The following is an 18,469-nucleotide window of genomic DNA, read 5'->3' on the forward strand; positions in this document are numbered from 1 at the left end:
GCAAGCTTGTTGTCCTTATCAAAAGCAGTGAAGCTTCATCATAAGTCTCATTGTAGAGATCATCTGCATCACCAGTTACTTCTGTATCAGCAGCGCTTTCAACAATCCAAAGCTTCTAGACTCGGAGTACGGCGAAGCGTAGCTGGCCAATCAGTGGCACAAAGATTTCAAATTTAATAAAACAGAGGAAACAAAAAGTAGTATTCCTTTGACCTGACAAGTCGATTTGCAGTGGTTCATAGCAAAAGAGGTTGATGCACTGCAACCTCAAATTTATACCTGCATTTTTCATTTATGACACCAAGCGATCTTGCCAGTGCAAACACAATCCCTTTCCTTACGTAACAGTTCGGGAAAGCATTGTGTACTAAACAGCTGGATGTGATTGACCATAGTTCTTGCTAGACGACTATTGCTATTTCACTGTCAACTTGCTGTGAAGTAACTATGGAAGGTCAATGGCTGATATCAGTTTCAAGAACAAGACAAGCCCGAAACGCGGAATTGAAAAATGTATCCATATATTTAATTAAAAAACCATAATAGCTGAAAAATACGCACCGTTGCCTCAAGTTAAGAAATTTGCCAGGGGCCAATATACGAAACTATCCCCTGCCGTCCGAGCAAACCTATATAGCATATATCCACCGTAAAAGAAACTGAAATTGCAAATAAAGGACTATTTGAAGACATTTCAGTTACTTTTGTAATGTTGAAACATAAGCTATAAAGTTATTCGGAATACTAAGACATCAGCAGTACCATGGCCCTGAATCGTTTTAATTTATTTTCATTACTTAGAGGCACACTTCCTACTCCAGACACAAATGTCAGTTGATAAACGTCAGTAAACGTCAAGAAATCATACTTACCTGGACCAGGGAGTACCGTGATCAGCTAGGCGGTTTCCCCAGGATGAGGCCTTTCCATTGCACTTCGGTTGGGCTGAAACCTGCGATCACCCCAAATGTGGGTGACTCGGGGTCGTTATATATTAGTGTGGGGGTCTGCGTTCGCGCTAACCCCTGATAATTCAATTAAAAATAACCAATAATCTCAAGCTTATGACAAAATTAGTCTGGATGTCTCTGATTAGCACGTGCCAATCGATAATGTTATTATTTCTTACACTGCTCTTTCAAGGGGTGGGTACCCCGGGTGGTCTAAATAGCCCACCATTACGGATCGCGGCCATCTCACCTGTCTGCGTGTGTTTGAGTTTCGGATTTGGCCCATGTGGTTATCAGAGAAAGCTTGCCAGTATGTTATCATGGGTCGGGAGTTCTTTCCGTTCATTTTTCTTCTCCCGGGTTCTTCCTCCACCATTTATATTGCCTGCCATGCATAGCCTATCTTGTGCTGAAAAATGGCATTAAACCCTACAACAAACAAATTTCAAAGAGCCATCTCACAACGAACGTGTGAAATATCTTTGAGTAACAGCGATCCAGCATATTTGTGAGAGAAAGAAAGAAAGAAAGAGAAATAAATGGAAACATGCTTACTGGATTCGACGAAAATCAAGTTTTATTTTCACAGAACTTCTCTGCAGTAGAGAGAGAGAGAGAGAGAGAGAGAGAGAGAGAGAGAGAAACAATATCTTCAAATAACAGGAACAACTTCGTTAATACAGCAAGCTTGTTGTCCTTATCAAAAGCAGTGACAGCTTCATCATAAGTCTCATTGTAGAGATCATCTGCATCACCAGTTACTTCTGTATCAGCAGCACTTTCAACAATCCAAAGCTTCTAGACTCGGAGTACGGCGAAGCGTAGCTGGCCAATCAGTGGCACAAAGATTTCAAATTTAATAAAACAGAGGAAACAAATAGTAGTATTCCTTTGACCTGACAAGTCGATTTGCAGTGGTTCATAGCAAAAGAGGTTGATGCACTGCAACCTCAAATTTATACCTGCATTTTTCATTTATGACACCAAGCGATCTTGCCAGTGCAAACACAATCCCTTTCCCTACGTAACAGTTCGGGAAAGCATTGTGTACTAAACAGCTGGATGTGATTGACCATAGTTCTTGCTAGACGACTATTGCTATTTCACTGTCAACTTGCTGTGAAGTAACTATGGGAGGTCAATGGCTGATATCAGTTTCAAGAACAAGACAAGCCCGAAACGCGGAATTGAAAAATGTATCCATATATTTAATTAAAAAACCATAATAGCTGAAAAATACGCACCGTTGCCTCAAGTTAAGAAATTTGCCAGGGGCCAATATACGAAACTATCCCCTGCCGTCCGAGCAAACCTATATAGCATATATCCACCGTAAAAGAAACTGAAATTGCAAATAAAGGACTATTTGAAGACATTTCAGTTACTTTTGTAATGTTGAAACATAAGCTATAAAGTTATTCGGAATACTAAGACATCAGCAGTACCATGGCCCTGAATCGTTTTAATTTATTTTCATTACTTAGAGGCACACTTCCTACTCCAGACACAAATGTCAGTTGATAAACGTCAGTAAACGTCAAGAAATCATACTTACCTGGACCAGGGAGTACCGTGATCAGCTAGGCGGTTTCCCCAGGATGAGGCCTTTCCATTGCACTTCGGTTGGGCTGAAACCTGCGATCACCCCAAATGTGGGTGACTCGGGGTCGTTATTTATTAGTGTGGGGGTCTGCGTTCGCGCTAACCCCTGATAATTCAATTAAAAATAACCAATAATCTCAAGCTTATGACAAAATTAGTCTGGATGTCTCTGATTAGCACGTGCCAATCGATAATGTTATTATTTCTTACACTGCTCTTTCAAGGGGTGGGTACCCCGGGTGGTCTAAATAGCCCACCATTACGGATCGCGGCCATCTCACCTGTCTGCGTGTGTTTGAGTTTCGGATTTGGCCCATGTGGTTATCAGAGAAAGCTTGCCAGTATGTTATCATGGGTCGGGAGTTCTTTCCGTTCATTTTTCTTCTCCCGGGTTCTTCCTCCACCATTTATATTGCCTGCCATGCATAGCCTATCTTGTGCTGAAAAATGGCATTAAACCCTACAACAAACAACTTTCAAAGAGCCATCTCACAACGAACGTGTGAAATATCTTTGAGTAACAGCGATCCAGCATATTTGTGAGAGAAAGAAAGAAAGAAAGAGAAATAAATGGAAACATGCTTACTGGATTCGACGAAAATCAAGTTTTATTTTCACAGAACTTCTCTGCAGTAGAGAGAGAGAGAGAGAGAGAGAGAGAGAGAGAGAGAAACAATATCTTCAAATAACAGGAACAACTTCGTTAATACAGCAAGCTTGTTGTCCTTATCAAAAGCAGTGACAGCTTCATCATAAGTCTCATTGTAGAGATCATCTGCATCACCAGTTACTTCTGTATCAGCAGCACTTTCAACAATCCAAAGCTTCTAGACTCGGAGTACGGCGAAGCGTAGCTGGCCAATCAGTGGCACAAAGATTTCAAATTTAATAAAACAGAGGAAACAAATAGTAGTATTCCTTTGACCTGACAAGTCGATTTGCAGTGGTTCATAGCAAAAGAGGTTGATGCACTGCAACCTCAAATTTATACCTGCATTTTTCATTTATGACACCAAGCGATCTTGCCAGTGCAAACACAATCCCTTTCCCTACGTAACAGTTCGGGAAAGCATTGTGTACTAAACAGCTGGATGTGATTGACCATAGTTCTTGCTAGACGACTATTGCTATTTCACTGTCAACTTGCTGTGAAGTAACTATGGGAGGTCAATGGCTGATATCAGTTTCAAGAACAAGACAAGCCCGAAACGCGGAATTGAAAAATGTATCCATATATTTAATTAAAAAACCATAATAGCTGAAAAATACGCACCGTTGCCTCAAGTTAAGAAATTTGCCAGGGGCCAATATACGAAACTATCCCCTGCCGTCCGAGCAAACCTATATAGCATATATCCACCGTAAAAGAAACTGAAATTGCAAATAAAGGACTATTTGAAGACATTTCAGTTACTTTTGTAATGTTGAAACATAAGCTATAAAGTTATTCGGAATACTAAGACATCATCAGTACCATGGCCCTGAATCGTTTTAATTTATTTTCATTACTTAGAGGCACACTTCCTACTCCAGACACAAATGTCAGTTGATAAACGTCAGTAAACGTCAAGAAATCATACTTACCTGGACCAGGGAGTACCGTGATCAGCTAGGCGGTTTCCCCAGGATGAGGCCTTTCCATTGCACTTCGGTTGGGCTGAAACCTGCGATCACCCCAAATGTGGGTGACTCGGGGTCGTTATTTATTAGTGTGGGGGTCTGCGTTCGCGCTAACCCCTGATAATTCAATTAAAAATAACCAATAATCTCAAGCTTATGACAAAATTAGTCTGGATGTCTCTGATTAGCACGTGCCAATCGATAATGTTATTATTTCTTACACTGCTCTTTCAAGGGGTGGGTACCCCGGGTGGTCTAAATAGCCCACCATTACGGATCGCGGCCATCTCACCTGTCTGCGTGTGTTTGAGTTTCGGATTTGGCCCATGTGGTTATCAGAGAAAGCTTGCCAGTATGTTATCATGGGTCGGGAGTTCTTTCCGTTCATTTTTCTTCTCCCGGGTTCTTCCTCCACCATTTATATTGCCTGCCATGCATAGCCTATCTTGTGCTGAAAAATGGCATTAAACCCTACAACAAACAACTTTCAAAGAGCCATCTCACAACGAACGTGTGAAATATCTTTGAGTAACAGCGATCCAGCATATTTGTGAGAGAAAGAAAGAAAGAAAGAGAAATAAATGGAAACATGCTTACTGGATTCGACGAAAATCAAGTTTTATTTTCACAGAACTTCTCTGCAGTAGAGAGAGAGAGAGAGAGAGAGAGAGAGAGAGAGAAACAATATCTTCAAATAACAGGAACAACTTCGTTAATACAGCAAGCTTGTTGTCCTTATCAAAAGCAGTGACAGCTTCATCATAAGTCTCATTGTAGAGATCATCTGCATCACCAGTTACTTCTGTATCAGCAGCACTTTCAACAATCCAAAGCTTCTAGACTCGGAGTACGGCGAAGCGTAGCTGGCCAATCAGTGGCACAAAGATTTCAAATTTAAAAAAACAGAGGAAACAAATAGTAGTATTCCTTTGACCTGACAAGTCGATTTGCAGTGGTTCATAGCAAAAGAGGTTGATGCACTGCAACCTCAAATTTATACCTGCATTTTTCATTTATGACACCAAGCGATCTTGCCAGTGCAAACACAATCCCTTTCCTTACGCAACAGTTCGGGAAAGCATTGTGTACTAAACAGCTGGATGTGATTGACCATAGTTCTTGCTAGACGACTATTGCTATTTCACTGTCAACTTGCTGTGAAGTAACTATGGGAGGTCAATGGCTGATATCAGTTTCAAGAACAAGACAAGCCCGAAACGCGGAATTGAAAAATGTATCCATATATTTAATTAAAAAACCATAATAGCTGAAAAATACGCACCGTTGCCTCAAGTTAAGAAATTTGCCAGGGGCCAATATACGAAACTATCCCCTGCCGTCCGAGCAAACCTATATAGCATATATCCACCGTAAAAGAAACTGAAATTGCAAATAAAGGACTATTTGAAGACATTTCAGTTACTTTTGTAATGTTGAAACATAAGCTATAAAGTTATTCGGAATACTAAGACATCAGCAGTACCATGGCCCTGAATCGTTTTAATTTATTTTCATTACTTAGAGGCACACTTCCTACTCCAGACACAAATGTCAGTTGATAAACGTCAGTAAACGTCAAGAAATCATACTTACCTGGACCAGGGAGTACCGTGATCAGCTAGGCGGTTTCCCCAGGATGAGGCCTTTCCATTGCACTTCGGTTGGGCTGAAACCTGCGATCACCCCAAATGTGGGTGACACGGGGTCGTTATTTATTAGTGTGGGGGTCTGCGTTCGCGCTAACCCCTGATAATTCAATTAAAAATAACCAATAATCTCAAGCTTATGACAAAATTAGTCTGGATGTCTCTGATTAGCACGTGCCAATCGATAATGTTATTATTTCTTACACTGCTCTTTCAAGGGGTGGGTACCCCGGGTGGTCTAAGTAGCCCACCATTACGGATCGCGGCCATCTCACCTGTCTGCGTGTGTTTGAGTTTCGGATTTGGCCCATGTGGTTATCAGAGAAAGCTTGCCAGTATGTTATCATGGGTCGGGAGTTCTTTCCGTTCATTTTTCTTCTCCCGGGTTCTTCCTCCACCATTTATATTGCCTGCCATGCATAGCCTATCTTGTGCTGAAAAATGGCATTAAACCCTACAACAAACAACTTTCAAAGAGCCATCTCACAACGAACGTGTGAAATATCTTTGAGTAACAGCGATCCAGCATATTTGTGAGAGAAAGAAAGAAAGAAAGAGAAATAAATGGAAACATGCTTACTGGATTCGACGAAAATCAAGTTTTATTTTCACAGAACTTCTCTGCAGTAGAGAGAGAGAGAGAGAGAGAGAGAGAGAGAGAAACAATATCTTCAAATAACAGGAACAACTTCGTTAATACAGCAAGCTTGTTGTCCTTATCAAAAGCAGTGACAGCTTCATCATAAGTCTCATTGTAGAGATCATCTGCATCACCAGTTACTTCTGTATCAGCAGCACTTTCAACAATCCAAAGCTTCTAGACTCGGAGTACGGCGAAGCGTAGCTGGCCAATCAGTGGCACAAAGATTTCAAATTTAATAAAACAGAGGAAACAAATAGTAGTATTCCTTTGACCTGACAAGTCGATTTGCAGTGGTTCATAGCAAAAGAGGTTGATGCACTGCAACCTCAAATTTATACCTGCATTTTTCATTTATGACACCAAGCGATCTTGCCAGTGCAAACACAATCCCTTTCCCTACGTAACAGTTCGGGAAAGCATTGTGTACTAAACAGCTGGATGTGATTGACCATAGTTCTTGCTAGACGACTATTGCTATTTCACTGTCAACTTGCTGTGAAGTAACTATGGGAGGTCAATGGCTGATATCAGTTTCAAGAACAAGACAAGCCCGAAACGCGGAATTGAAAAATGTATCCATATATTTAATTAAAAAACCATAATAGCTGAAAAATACGCACCGTTGCCTCAAGTTAAGAAATTTGCCAGGGGCCAATATACGAAACTATCCCCTGCCGTCCGAGCAAACCTATATAGCATATATCCACCGTAAAAGAAACTGAAATTGCAAATAAAGGACTATTTGAAGACATTTCAGTTACTTTTGTAATGTTGAAACATAAGCTATAAAGTTATTCGGAATACTAAGACATCAGCAGTACCATGGCCCTGAATCGTTTTAATTTATTTTCATTACTTAGAGGCACACTTCCTACTCCAGACACAAATGTCAGTTGATAAACGTCAGTAAACGTCAAGAAATCATACTTACCTGGACCAGGGAGTACCGTGATCAGCTAGGCGGTTTCCCCAGGATGAGGCCTTTCCATTGCACTTCGGTTGGGCTGAAACCTGCGATCACCCCAAATGTGGGTGACTCGGGGTCGTTATTTATTAGTGTGGGGGTCTGCGTTCGCGCTAACCCCTGATAATTCAATTAAAAATAACCAATAATCTCAAGCTTATGACAAAATTAGTCTGGATGTCTCTGATTAGCACGTGCCAATCGATAATGTTATTATTTCTTACACTGCTCTTTCAAGGGGTGGGTACCCCGGGTGGTCTAAATAGCCCACCATTACGGATCGCGGCCATCTCACCTGTCTGCGTGTGTTTGAGTTTCGGATTTGGCCCATGTGGTTATCAGAGAAAGCTTGCCAGTATGTTATCATGGGTCGGGAGTTCTTTCCGTTCATTTTTCTTCTCCCGGGTTCTTCCTCCACCATTTATATTGCCTGCCATGCATAGCCTATCTTGTGCTGAAAAATGGCATTAAACCCTACAACAAACAACTTTCAAAGAGCCATCTCACAACGAACGTGTGAAATATCTTTGAGTAACAGCGATCCAGCATATTTGTGAGAGAAAGAAAGAAAGAAAGAGAAATAAATGGAAACATGCTTACTGGATTCGACGAAAATCAAGTTTTATTTTCACAGAACTTCTCTGCAGTAGAGAGAGAGAGAGAGAGAGAGAGAGAGAGAGAGAGAGAGAGAGAGAGAGAAACAATATCTTCAAATAACAGGAACAACTTCGTTAATACAGCAAGCTTGTTGTCCTTATCAAAAGCAGTGACAGCTTCATCATAAGTCTCATTGTAGAGATCATCTGCATCACCAGTTACTTCTGTATCAGCAGCACTTTCAACAATCCAAAGCTTCTAGACTCGGAGTACGGCGAAGCGTAGCTGGCCAATCAGTGGCACAAAGATTTCAAATTTAATAAAACAGAGGAAACAAATAGTAGTATTCCTTTGACCTGACAAGTCGATTTGCAGTGGTTCATAGCAAAAGAGGTTGATGCACTGCAACCTCAAATTTATACCTGCATTTTTCATTTATGACACCAAGCGATCTTGCCAGTAAACACACAATCCCTTTCCCTACGTAACAGTTCGGGAAAGCATTGTGTACTAAACAGCTGGATGTGATTGACCATAGTTCTTGCTAGACGACTATTGCTATTTCACTGTCAACTTGCTGTGAAGTAACTATGGGAGGTCAATGGCTGATATCAGTTTCAAGAACAAGACAAGCCCGAAACGCGGAATTGAAAAATGTATCCATATATTTAATTAAAAAACCATAATAGCTGAAAAATACGCACCGTTGCCTCAAGTTAAGAAATTTGCCAGGGGCCAATATACGAAACTATCCCCTGCCGTCCGAGCAAACCTATATAGCATATATCCACCGTAAAAGAAACTGAAATTGCAAATAAAGGACTATTTGAAGACATTTCAGTTACTTTTGTAATGTTGAAACATAAGCTATAAAGTTATTCGGAATACTAAGACATCAGCAGTACCATGGCCCTGAATCGTTTTAATTTATTTTCATTACTTAGAGGCACACTTCCTACTCCAGACACAAATGTCAGTTGATAAACGTCAGTAAACGTCAAGAAATCATACTTACCTGGACCAGGGAGTACCGTGATCAGCTAGGCGGTTTCCCCAGGATGAGGCCTTTCCATTGCACTTCGGTTGGGCTGAAACCTGCGATCACCCCAAATGTGGGTGACTCGGGGTCGTTATTTATTAGTGTGGGGGTCTGCGTTCGCGCTAACCCCTGATAATTCAATTAAAAATAACCAATAATCTCAAGCTTATGACAAAATTAGTCTGGATGTCTCTGATTAGCACGTGCCAATCGATAATGTTATTATTTCTTACACTGCTCTTTCAAGGGGTGGGTACCCCGGGTGGTCTAAATAGCCCACCATTACGGATCGCGGCCATCTCACCTGTCTGCGTGTGTTTGAGTTTCGGATTTGGCCCATGTGGTTATCAGAGAAAGCTTGCCAGTATGTTATCATGGGTCGGGAGTTCTTTCCGTTCATTTTTCTTCTCCCGGGTTCTTCCTCCACCATTTATATTGCCTGCCATGCATAGCCTATCTTGTGCTGAAAAATGGCATTAAACCCTACAACAAACAACTTTCAAAGAGCCATCTCACAACGAACGTGTGAAATATCTTTGAGTAACAGCGATCCAGCATATTTGTGAGAGAAAGAAAGAAAGAAAGAGAAATAAATGGAAACATGCTTACTGGATTCGACGAAAATCAAGTTTTATTTTCACAGAACTTCTCTGCAGTAGAGAGAGAGAGAGAGAGAGAGAGAGAGAGAGAGAGAAACAATATCTTCAAATAACAGGAACAACTTCGTTAATACAGCAAGCTTGTTGTCCTTATCAAAAGCAGTGACAGCTTCATCATAAGTCTCATTGTAGAGATCATCTGCATCACCAGTTACTTCTGTATCAGCAGCACTTTCAACAATCCAAAGCTTCTAGACTCGGAGTACGGCGAAGCGTAGCTGGCCAATCAGTGGCACAAAGATTTCAAATTTAATAAAACAGAGGAAACAAATAGTAGTATTCCTTTGACCTGACAAGTCGATTTGCAGTGGTTCATAGCAAAAGAGGTTGATGCACTGCAACCTCAAATTTATACCTGCATTTTTCATTTATGACACCAAGCGATCTTGCCAGTGCAAACACAATCCCTTTCCCTACGTAACAGTTCGGGAAAGCATTGTGTACTAAACAGCTGGATGTGATTGACCATAGTTCTTGCTAGACGACTATTGCTATTTCACTGTCAACTTGCTGTGAAGTAACTATGGGAGGTCAATGGCTGATATCAGTTTCAAGAACAAGACAAGCCCGAAACGCGGAATTGAAAAATGTATCCATATATTTAATTAAAAAACCATAATAGCTGAAAAATACGCACCGTTGCCTCAAGTTAAGAAATTTGCCAGGGGCCAATATACGAAACTATCCCCTGCCGTCCGAGCAAACCTATATAGCATATATCCACCGTAAAAGAAACTGAAATTGCAAATAAAGGACTATTTGAAGACATTTCAGTTACTTTTGTAATGTTGAAACATAAGCTATAAAGTTATTCGGAATACTAAGACATCAGCAGTACCATGGCCCTGAATCGTTTTAATTTATTTTCATTACTTAGAGGCACACTTCCTACTCCAGACACAAATGTCAGTTGATAAACGTCAGTAAACGTCAAGAAATCATACTTACCTGGACCAGGGAGTACCGTGATCAGCTAGGCGGTTTCCCCAGGATGAGGCCTTTCCATTGCACTTCGGTTGGGCTGAAACCTGCGATCACCCCAAATGTGGGTGACTCGGGGTCGTTATTTATTAGTGTGGGGGTCTGCGTTCGCGCTAACCCCTGATAATTCAATTAAAAATAACCAATAATCTCAAGCTTATGACAAAATTAGTCTGGATGTCTCTGATTAGCACGTGCCAATCGATAATGTTATTATTTCTTACACTGCTCTTTCAAGGGGTGGGTACCCCGGGTGGTCTAAATAGCCCACCATTACGGATCGCGGCCATCTCACCTGTCTGCGTGTGTTTGAGTTTCGGATTTGGCCCATGTGGTTATCAGAGAAAGCTTGCCAGTATGTTATCATGGGTCGGGAGTTCTTTCCGTTCATTTTTCTTCTCCCGGGTTCTTCCTCCACCATTTATATTGCCTGCCATGCATAGCCTATCTTGTGCTGAAAAATGGCATTAAACCCTACAACAAACAACTTTCAAAGAGCCATCTCACAACGAACGTGTGAAATATCTTTGAGTAACAGCGATCCAGCATATTTGTGAGAGAAAGAAAGAAAGAAAGAGAAATAAATGGAAACATGCTTACTGGATTCGACGAAAATCAAGTTTTATTTTCACAGAACTTCTCTGCAGTAGAGAGAGAGAGAGAGAGAGAGAGAGAGAGAAACAATATCTTCAAATAACAGGAACAACTTCGTTAATACAGCAAGCTTGTTGTCCTTATCAAAAGCAGTGACAGCTTCATCATAAGTCTCATTGTAGAGATCATCTGCATCACCAGTTACTTCTGTATCAGCAGCACTTTCAACAATCCAAAGCTTCTAGACTCGGAGTACGGCGAAGCGTAGCTGGCCAATCAGTGGCACAAAGATTTCAAATTTAATAAAACAGAGGAAACAAATAGTAGTATTCCTTTGACCTGACAAGTCGATTTGCAGTGGTTCATAGCAAAAGAGGTTGATGCACTGCAACCTCAAATTTATACCTGCATTTTTCATTTATGACACCAAGCGATCTTGCCAGTGCAAACACAATCCCTTTCCCTACGTAACAGTTCGGGAAAGCATTGTGTACTAAACAGCTGGATGTGATTGACCATAGTTCTTGCTAGACGACTATTGCTATTTCACTGTCAACTTGCTGTGAAGTAACTATGGGAGGTCAATGGCTGATATCAGTTTCAAGAACAAGACAAGCCCGAAACGCGGAATTGAAAAATGTATCCATATATTTAATTAAAAAACCATAATAGCTGAAAAATACGCACCGTTGCCTCAAGTTAAGAAATTTGCCAGGGGCCAATATACGAAACTATCCCCTGCCGTCCGAGCAAACCTATATAGCATATATCCACCGTAAAAGAAACTGAAATTGCAAATAAAGGACTATTTGAAGACATTTCAGTTACTTTTGTAATGTTGAAACATAAGCTATAAAGTTATTCGGAATACTAAGACATCAGCAGTACCATGGCCCTGAATCGTTTTAATTTATTTTCATTACTTAGAGGCACACTTCCTACTCCAGACACAAATGTCAGTTGATAAACGTCAGTAAACGTCAAGAAATCATACTTACCTGGACCAGGGAGTACCGTGATCAGCTAGGCGGTTTCCCCAGGATGAGGCCTTTCCATTGCACTTCGGTTGGGCTGAAACCTGCGATCACCCCAAATGTGGATGACTCGGGGTCGTTATTTATTAGTGTGGGGGTCTGCGTTCGCGCTAACCCCTGATAATTCAATTAAAAATAACCAATAATCTCAAGCTTATGACAAAATTAGTCTGGATGTCTCTGATTAGCACGTGCCAATCGATAATGTTATTATTTCTTACACTGCTCTTTCAAAGGGTGGGTACCCCGGGTGGTCTAAATAGCCCACCATTACGGATCGCGGCCATCTCACCTGTCTGCGTGTGTTTGAGTTTCGGATTTGGCCCATGTGGTTATCAGAGAAAGCTTGCCAGTATGTTATCATGGGTCGGGAGTTCTTTCCGTTCATTTTTCTTCTCCCGGGTTCTTCCTCCACCATTTATATTGCCTGCCATGCATAGCCTATCTTGTGCTGAAAAATGGCATTAAACCCTACAACAAACAACTTTCAAAGAGCCATCTCACAACGAACGTGTGAAATATCTTTGAGTAACAGCGATCCAGCATATTTGTGAGAGAAAGAAAGAAAGAAAGAGAAATAAATGGAAACATGCTTACTGGATTCGACGAAAATCAAGTTTTATTTTCACAGAACTTCTCTGCAGTAGAGAGAGAGAGAGAGAGAGAGAGAGAGAGAGAGAAACAATATCTTCAAATAACAGGAACAACTTCGTTAATACAGCAAGCTTGTTGTCCTTATCAAAAGCAGTGACAGCTTCATCATAAGTCTCATTGTAGAGATCATCTGCATCACCAGTTACTTCTGTATCAGCAGCACTTTCAACAATCCAAAGCTTCTAGACTCGGAGTACGGCGAAGCGTAGCTGGCCAATCAGTGGCACAAAGATTTCAAATTTGATAAAACAGAGGAAACAAATAGTAGTATTCCTTTGACCTGACAAGTCGATTTGCAGTGGTTCATAGCAAAAGAGGTTGATGCACTGCAACCTCAAATTTATACCTGCATTTTTCATTTATGACACCAAGCGATCTTGCCAGTAAACACACAATCCCTTTCCCTACGTAACAGTTCGGGAAAGCATTGTGTACTAAACAGCTGGATGTGATTGACCATAGTTCTTGCTAGACGACTATTGCTATTTCACTGTCAACTTGCTGTGAAGTAACTATGGGAGGTCAATGGCTGATATCAGTTTCAAGAACAAGACAAGCCCGAAACGCGGAATTGAAAAATGTATCCATATATTTAATTAAAAAACCATAATAGCTGAAAAATACGCACCGTTGCCTCAAGTTAAGAAATTTGCCAGGGGCCAATATACGAAACTATCCCCTGCCGTCCGAGCAAACCTATATAGCATATATCCACCGTAAAAGAAACTGAAATTGCAAATAAAGGACTATTTGAAGACATTTCAGTTACTTTTGTAATGTTGAAACATAAGCTATAAAGTTATTCGGAATACTAAGACATCAGCAGTACCATGGCCCTGAATCGTTTTAATTTATTTTCATTACTTAGAGGCACACTTCCTACTCCAGACACAAATGTCAGTTGATAAACGTCAGTAAACGTCAAGAAATCATACTTACCTGGACCAGGGAGTACCGTGATCAGCTAGGCGGTTTCCCCAGGATGAGGCCTTTCCATTGCACTTCGGTTGGGCTGAAACCTGCGATCACCCCAAATGTGGGTGACTCGGGGTCGTTATTTATTAGTGTGGGGGTCTGCGTTCGCGCTAACCCCTGATAATTCAATTAAAAATAACCAATAATCTCAAGCTTATGACAAAATTAGTCTGGATGTCTCTGATTAGCCCGTGCCAATCGATAATGTTATTATTTCTTACACTGCTCTTTCAAGGGGTGGGTACCCCGGGTGGTCTAAATAGCCCACCATTACGGATCGCGGCCATCTCACCTGTCTGCGTGTGTTTGAGTTTCGGATTTGGCCCATGTGGTTATCAGAGAAAGCTTGCCAGTATGTTATCATGGGTCGGGAGTTCTTTCCGTTCATTTTTCTTCTCCCGGGTTCTTCCTCCACCATTTATATTGCCTGCCATGCATAGCCTATCTTGTGCTGAAAAATGGCATTAAACCCTACAACAAACAACTTTCAAAGAGCCATCTCACAACGAACGTGTGAAATATCTTTGAGTAACAGCGATCCAGCATATTTGTGAGAGAAAGAAAGAAAGAAAGAGAAATAAATGGAAACATGCTTACTGGATTCGACGAAAATCAAGTTTTATTTTCACAGAACTTCTCTGCAGTAGAGAGAGAGAGAGAGAGAGAGAGAGAGAGAGAGAAACAATATCTTCAAATAACAGGAACAACTTCGTTAATACAGCAAGCTTGTTGTCCTTATCAAAAGCAGTGACAGCTTCATCATAAGTCTCATTGTAGAGATCATCTGCATCACCAGTTACTTCTGTATCAGCAGCACTTTCAACAATCCAAAGCTTCTAGACTCGGAGTACGGCGAAGCGTAGCTGGCCAATCAGTGGCACAAAGATTTCAAATTTAATAAAACAGAGGAAACAAATAGTAGTATTCCTTTGACCTGACAAGTCGATTTGCAGTGGTTCATAGCAAAAGAGGTTGATGCACTGCAACCTCAAATTTATACCTGCATTTTTCATTTATGACACCAAGCGATCTTGCCAGTGCAAACACAATCCCTTTCCTTACGTAACAGTTCGGGAAAGCATTGTGTACTAAACAGCTGGATGTGATTGACCATAGTTCTTGCTAGACGACTATTGCTATTTCACTGTCAACTTGCTGTGAAGTAACTATGGGAGGTCAATGGCTGATATCAGTTTCAAGAACAAGACAAGCCCGAAACGCGGAATTGAAAAATGTATCCATATATTTAATTAAAAAACCATAATAGCTGAAAAATACGCACCGTTGCCTCAAGTTAAGAAATTTGCCAGGGGCCAATATACGAAACTATCCCCTGCCGTCCGAGCAAACCTATATAGCATATATCCACCGTAAAAGAAACTGAAATTGCAAATAAAGGACTATTTGAAGACATTTCAGTTACTTTTGTAATGTTGAAACATAAGCTATAAAGTTATTCGGAATACTAAGACATCAGCAGTACCATGGCCCTGAATCGTTTTAATTTATTTTCATTACTTAGAGGCACACTTCCTACTCCAGACACAAATGTCAGTTGATAAACGTCAGTAAACGTCAAGAAATCATACTTACCTGGACCAGGGAGTACCGTGATCAGCTAGGCGGTTTCCCCAGGATGAGGCCTTTCCATTGCACTTCGGTTGGGCTGAAACCTGCGATCACCCCAAATGTGGGTGACTCGGGGTCGTTATTTATTAGTGTGGGGGTCTGCGTTCGCGCTAACCCCTGATAATTCAATTAAAAATAACCAATAATCTCAAGCTTAGGACAAAATTAGTCTGGATGTCTCTGATTAGCACGTGCCAATCGATAATGTTATTATTTCTTACACTGCTCTTTCAAGGGGTGGGTACCCCGGGTGGTCTAAATAGCCCACCATTACGGATCGCGGCCATCTCACCTGTCTGCGTGTGTTTGAGTTTCGGATTTGGCCCATGTGGTTATCAGAGAAAGCTTGCCAGTATGTTATCATGGGTCGGGAGTTCTTTCCGTTCATTTTTCTTCTCCCGGGTTCTTCCTCCACCATTTATATTGCCTGCCATGCATAGCCTATCTTGTGCTGAAAAATGGCATTAAACCCTACAACAAACAAATTTCAAAGAGCCATCTCACAACGAACGTGTGAAATATCTTTGAGTAACAGCGATCCAGCATATTTGTGAGAGAAAGAAAGAAAGAAAGAGAAATAAATGGAAACATGCTTACTGGATTCGACGAAAATCAAGTTTTATTTTCACAGAACTTCTCTGCAGTAGAGAGAGAGAGAGAGAGAGAGAGAGAGAGAGAGAGAGAGAAACAATATCTTCAAATAACAGGAACAACTTCGTTAATACAGCAAGCTTGTTGTCCTTATCAAAAGCAGTGACAGCTTCATCATAAGTCTCATTGTAGAGATCATCTGCATCACCAGTTACTTCTGTATCAGCAGCACTTTCAACAATCCAAAGCTTCTAGACTCGGAGTACGGCGAAGCGTAGCTGGCCAATCAGTGGCACAAAGATTTCAAATTTAATAAAACAGAGGAAACAAATAGTAGTATTCCTTTGACCTGACAAGTCGATTTGCAGTGGTTCATAGCAAAAGAGGTTGATGCACTGCAACCTCAAATTTATACCTGCATTTTTCATTTATGACACCAAGCGATCTTGCCAGTGCAAACACAATCCCTTTCCTTACGTAACAGTTCGGGAAAGCATTGTGTACTAAACAGCTGGATGTGATTGACCATAGTTCTTGCTAGACGACTATTGCTATTTCACTGTCAACTTGCTGTGAAGTAACTATGGGAGGTCAATGGCTGATATCAGTTTCAAGAACAAGACAAGCCCGAAACGCGGAATTGAAAAATGTATCCATATATTTAATTAAAAAACCATAATAGCTGAAAAATACGCACCGTTGCCTCAAGTTAAGAAATTTGCCAGGGGCCAATATACGAAACTATCCCCTGCCGTCCGAGCAAACCTATATAGCATATATCCACCGTAAAAGAAACTGAAATTGCAAATAAAGGACTATTTGAAGACATTTCAGTTACTTTTGTAATGTTGAAACATAAGCTATAAAGTTATTCGGAATACTAAGACATCAGCAGTACCATGGCCCTGAATCGTTTTAATTTATTTTCATTACTTAGAGGCACACTTCCTACTCCAGACACAAATGTCAGTTGATAAACGTCAGTAAACGTCAAGAAATCATACTTACCTGGACCAGGGAGTACCGTGATCAGCTAGGCGGTTTCCCCAGGATGAGGCCTTTCCATTGCACTTCGGTTGGGCTGAAACCTGCGATCACCCCAAATGTGGGTGACTCGGGGTCGTTATTTATTAGTGTGGGGGTCTGCGTTCGCGCTAACCCCTGATAATTCAATTAAAAATAACCAATAATCTCAAGCTTATGACAAAATTAGTCTGGATGTCTCTGATTAGCACGTGCCAATCGATAATGTTATTATTTCTTACACTGCTCTTTCAAGGGGTGGGTACCCCGGGTGGTCTAAATAGCCCACCATTACGGATCGCGGCCATCTCACCTGTCTGCGTGTGTTTGAGTTTCGGATTTGGCCCATGTGGTTATCAGAGAAAGCTTGCCAGTATGTTATCATGGGTCGGGAGTTCTTTCCGTTCATTTTTCTTCTCCCGGGTTCTTCCTCCACCATTTATATTGCCTGCCATGCATAGCCTATCTTGTGCTGAAAAATGGCATTAAACCCTACAACAAACAACTTTCAAAGAGCCATCTCACAACGAACGTGTGAAATATCTTTGAGTAACAGCGATCCAGCATATTTGTGAGAGAAAGAAAGAAAGAAAGAGAAATAAATGGAAACATGCTTACTGGATTCGACGAAAATCAAGTTTTATTTTCACAGAACTTCTCTGCAGTAGAGAGAGAGAGAGAGAGAGAGAGAGAGAGAGAGAAACAATATCTTCAAATAACAGGAACAACTTCGTTAATACAGCAAGCTTGTTGTCCTTATCAAAAGCAGTGACAGCTTCATCATAAGTCTCATTGTAGAGATCATCTGCATCACCAGTTACTTCTGTATCAGCAGCACTTTCAACAATCCAAAGCTTCTAGACTCGGAGTACGGCGAAGCGTAGCTGGCCAATCAGTGGCACAAAGATTTCAAATTTAATAAAACAGAGGAAACAAATAGTAGTATTCCTTTGACCTGACAAGTCGATTTGCAGTGGTTCATAGCAAAAGAGGTTGATGCACTGCAACCTCAAATTTATACCTGCATTTTTCATTTATGACACCAAGCGATCTTGCCAGTGCAAACACAATCCCTTTCCTTACGTAACAGTTCGGGAAAGCATTGTGTACTAAACAGCTGGATGTGATTGACCATAGTTCTTGCTAGACGACTATTGCTATTTCACTGTCAACTTGCTGTGAAGTAACTATGGGAGGTCAATGGCTGATATCAGTTTCAAGAACAAGACAAGCCCGAAACGCGGAATTGAAAAATGTATCCATATATT

General features: G+C 41.0%; 11 non-coding genes across 11 annotated transcripts; all 11 read left to right on the forward strand.

Moving 5' to 3' along the window:
- The first annotated feature begins 864 nt into the window (after positions 1–864).
- LOC149772313 (U1 spliceosomal RNA) lies at positions 865–1,028 on the forward strand. Its single transcript, XR_016417920.1, has one exon. It is a non-coding gene; the product is annotated as a U1 spliceosomal RNA (small nuclear RNA).
- Positions 1,029–2,497: 1,469 nt separating this feature from the next.
- LOC149772314 (U1 spliceosomal RNA) lies at positions 2,498–2,661 on the forward strand. Its single transcript, XR_016417851.1, has one exon. It is a non-coding gene; the product is annotated as a U1 spliceosomal RNA (small nuclear RNA).
- Positions 2,662–4,128: 1,467 nt separating this feature from the next.
- On the forward strand, positions 4,129–4,292 carry LOC149772315 (U1 spliceosomal RNA). The gene has a single exon (XR_016417852.1). It is a non-coding gene; the product is annotated as a U1 spliceosomal RNA (small nuclear RNA).
- A 1,465-nt stretch (positions 4,293–5,757) lies between these two features.
- Positions 5,758–5,921, forward strand: LOC149772316 (U1 spliceosomal RNA). Its single transcript, XR_016417934.1, has one exon. It is a non-coding gene; the product is annotated as a U1 spliceosomal RNA (small nuclear RNA).
- A 1,463-nt stretch (positions 5,922–7,384) lies between these two features.
- Positions 7,385–7,548, forward strand: LOC149772317 (U1 spliceosomal RNA). Its single transcript, XR_016417853.1, has one exon. It is a non-coding gene; the product is annotated as a U1 spliceosomal RNA (small nuclear RNA).
- A 1,481-nt stretch (positions 7,549–9,029) lies between these two features.
- Positions 9,030–9,193, forward strand: LOC149772318 (U1 spliceosomal RNA). Its single transcript, XR_016417854.1, has one exon. It is a non-coding gene; the product is annotated as a U1 spliceosomal RNA (small nuclear RNA).
- Positions 9,194–10,660: 1,467 nt separating this feature from the next.
- Positions 10,661–10,824, forward strand: LOC149772319 (U1 spliceosomal RNA). The gene has a single exon (XR_016417855.1). It is a non-coding gene; the product is annotated as a U1 spliceosomal RNA (small nuclear RNA).
- A 1,461-nt stretch (positions 10,825–12,285) lies between these two features.
- LOC149772320 (U1 spliceosomal RNA) lies at positions 12,286–12,449 on the forward strand. Its single transcript, XR_016417886.1, has one exon. It is a non-coding gene; the product is annotated as a U1 spliceosomal RNA (small nuclear RNA).
- A 1,465-nt stretch (positions 12,450–13,914) lies between these two features.
- On the forward strand, positions 13,915–14,078 carry LOC149772321 (U1 spliceosomal RNA). Its single transcript, XR_016417856.1, has one exon. It is a non-coding gene; the product is annotated as a U1 spliceosomal RNA (small nuclear RNA).
- A 1,465-nt stretch (positions 14,079–15,543) lies between these two features.
- LOC149772322 (U1 spliceosomal RNA) lies at positions 15,544–15,707 on the forward strand. The gene has a single exon (XR_016417857.1). It is a non-coding gene; the product is annotated as a U1 spliceosomal RNA (small nuclear RNA).
- Positions 15,708–17,178: 1,471 nt separating this feature from the next.
- Positions 17,179–17,342, forward strand: LOC149772323 (U1 spliceosomal RNA). Its single transcript, XR_016417858.1, has one exon. It is a non-coding gene; the product is annotated as a U1 spliceosomal RNA (small nuclear RNA).
- Positions 17,343–18,469: the final 1,127 nt, after the last annotated feature.

The sequence above is a fragment of the Sinohyriopsis cumingii genome, unplaced genomic scaffold, assembly GCF_028554795.1.
Source record: "Sinohyriopsis cumingii isolate HCF-2022 unplaced genomic scaffold, ASM2855479v2 utg001517l, whole genome shotgun sequence".
Taxonomy (NCBI): domain Eukaryota; kingdom Metazoa; phylum Mollusca; class Bivalvia; order Unionida; family Unionidae; genus Sinohyriopsis; species Sinohyriopsis cumingii.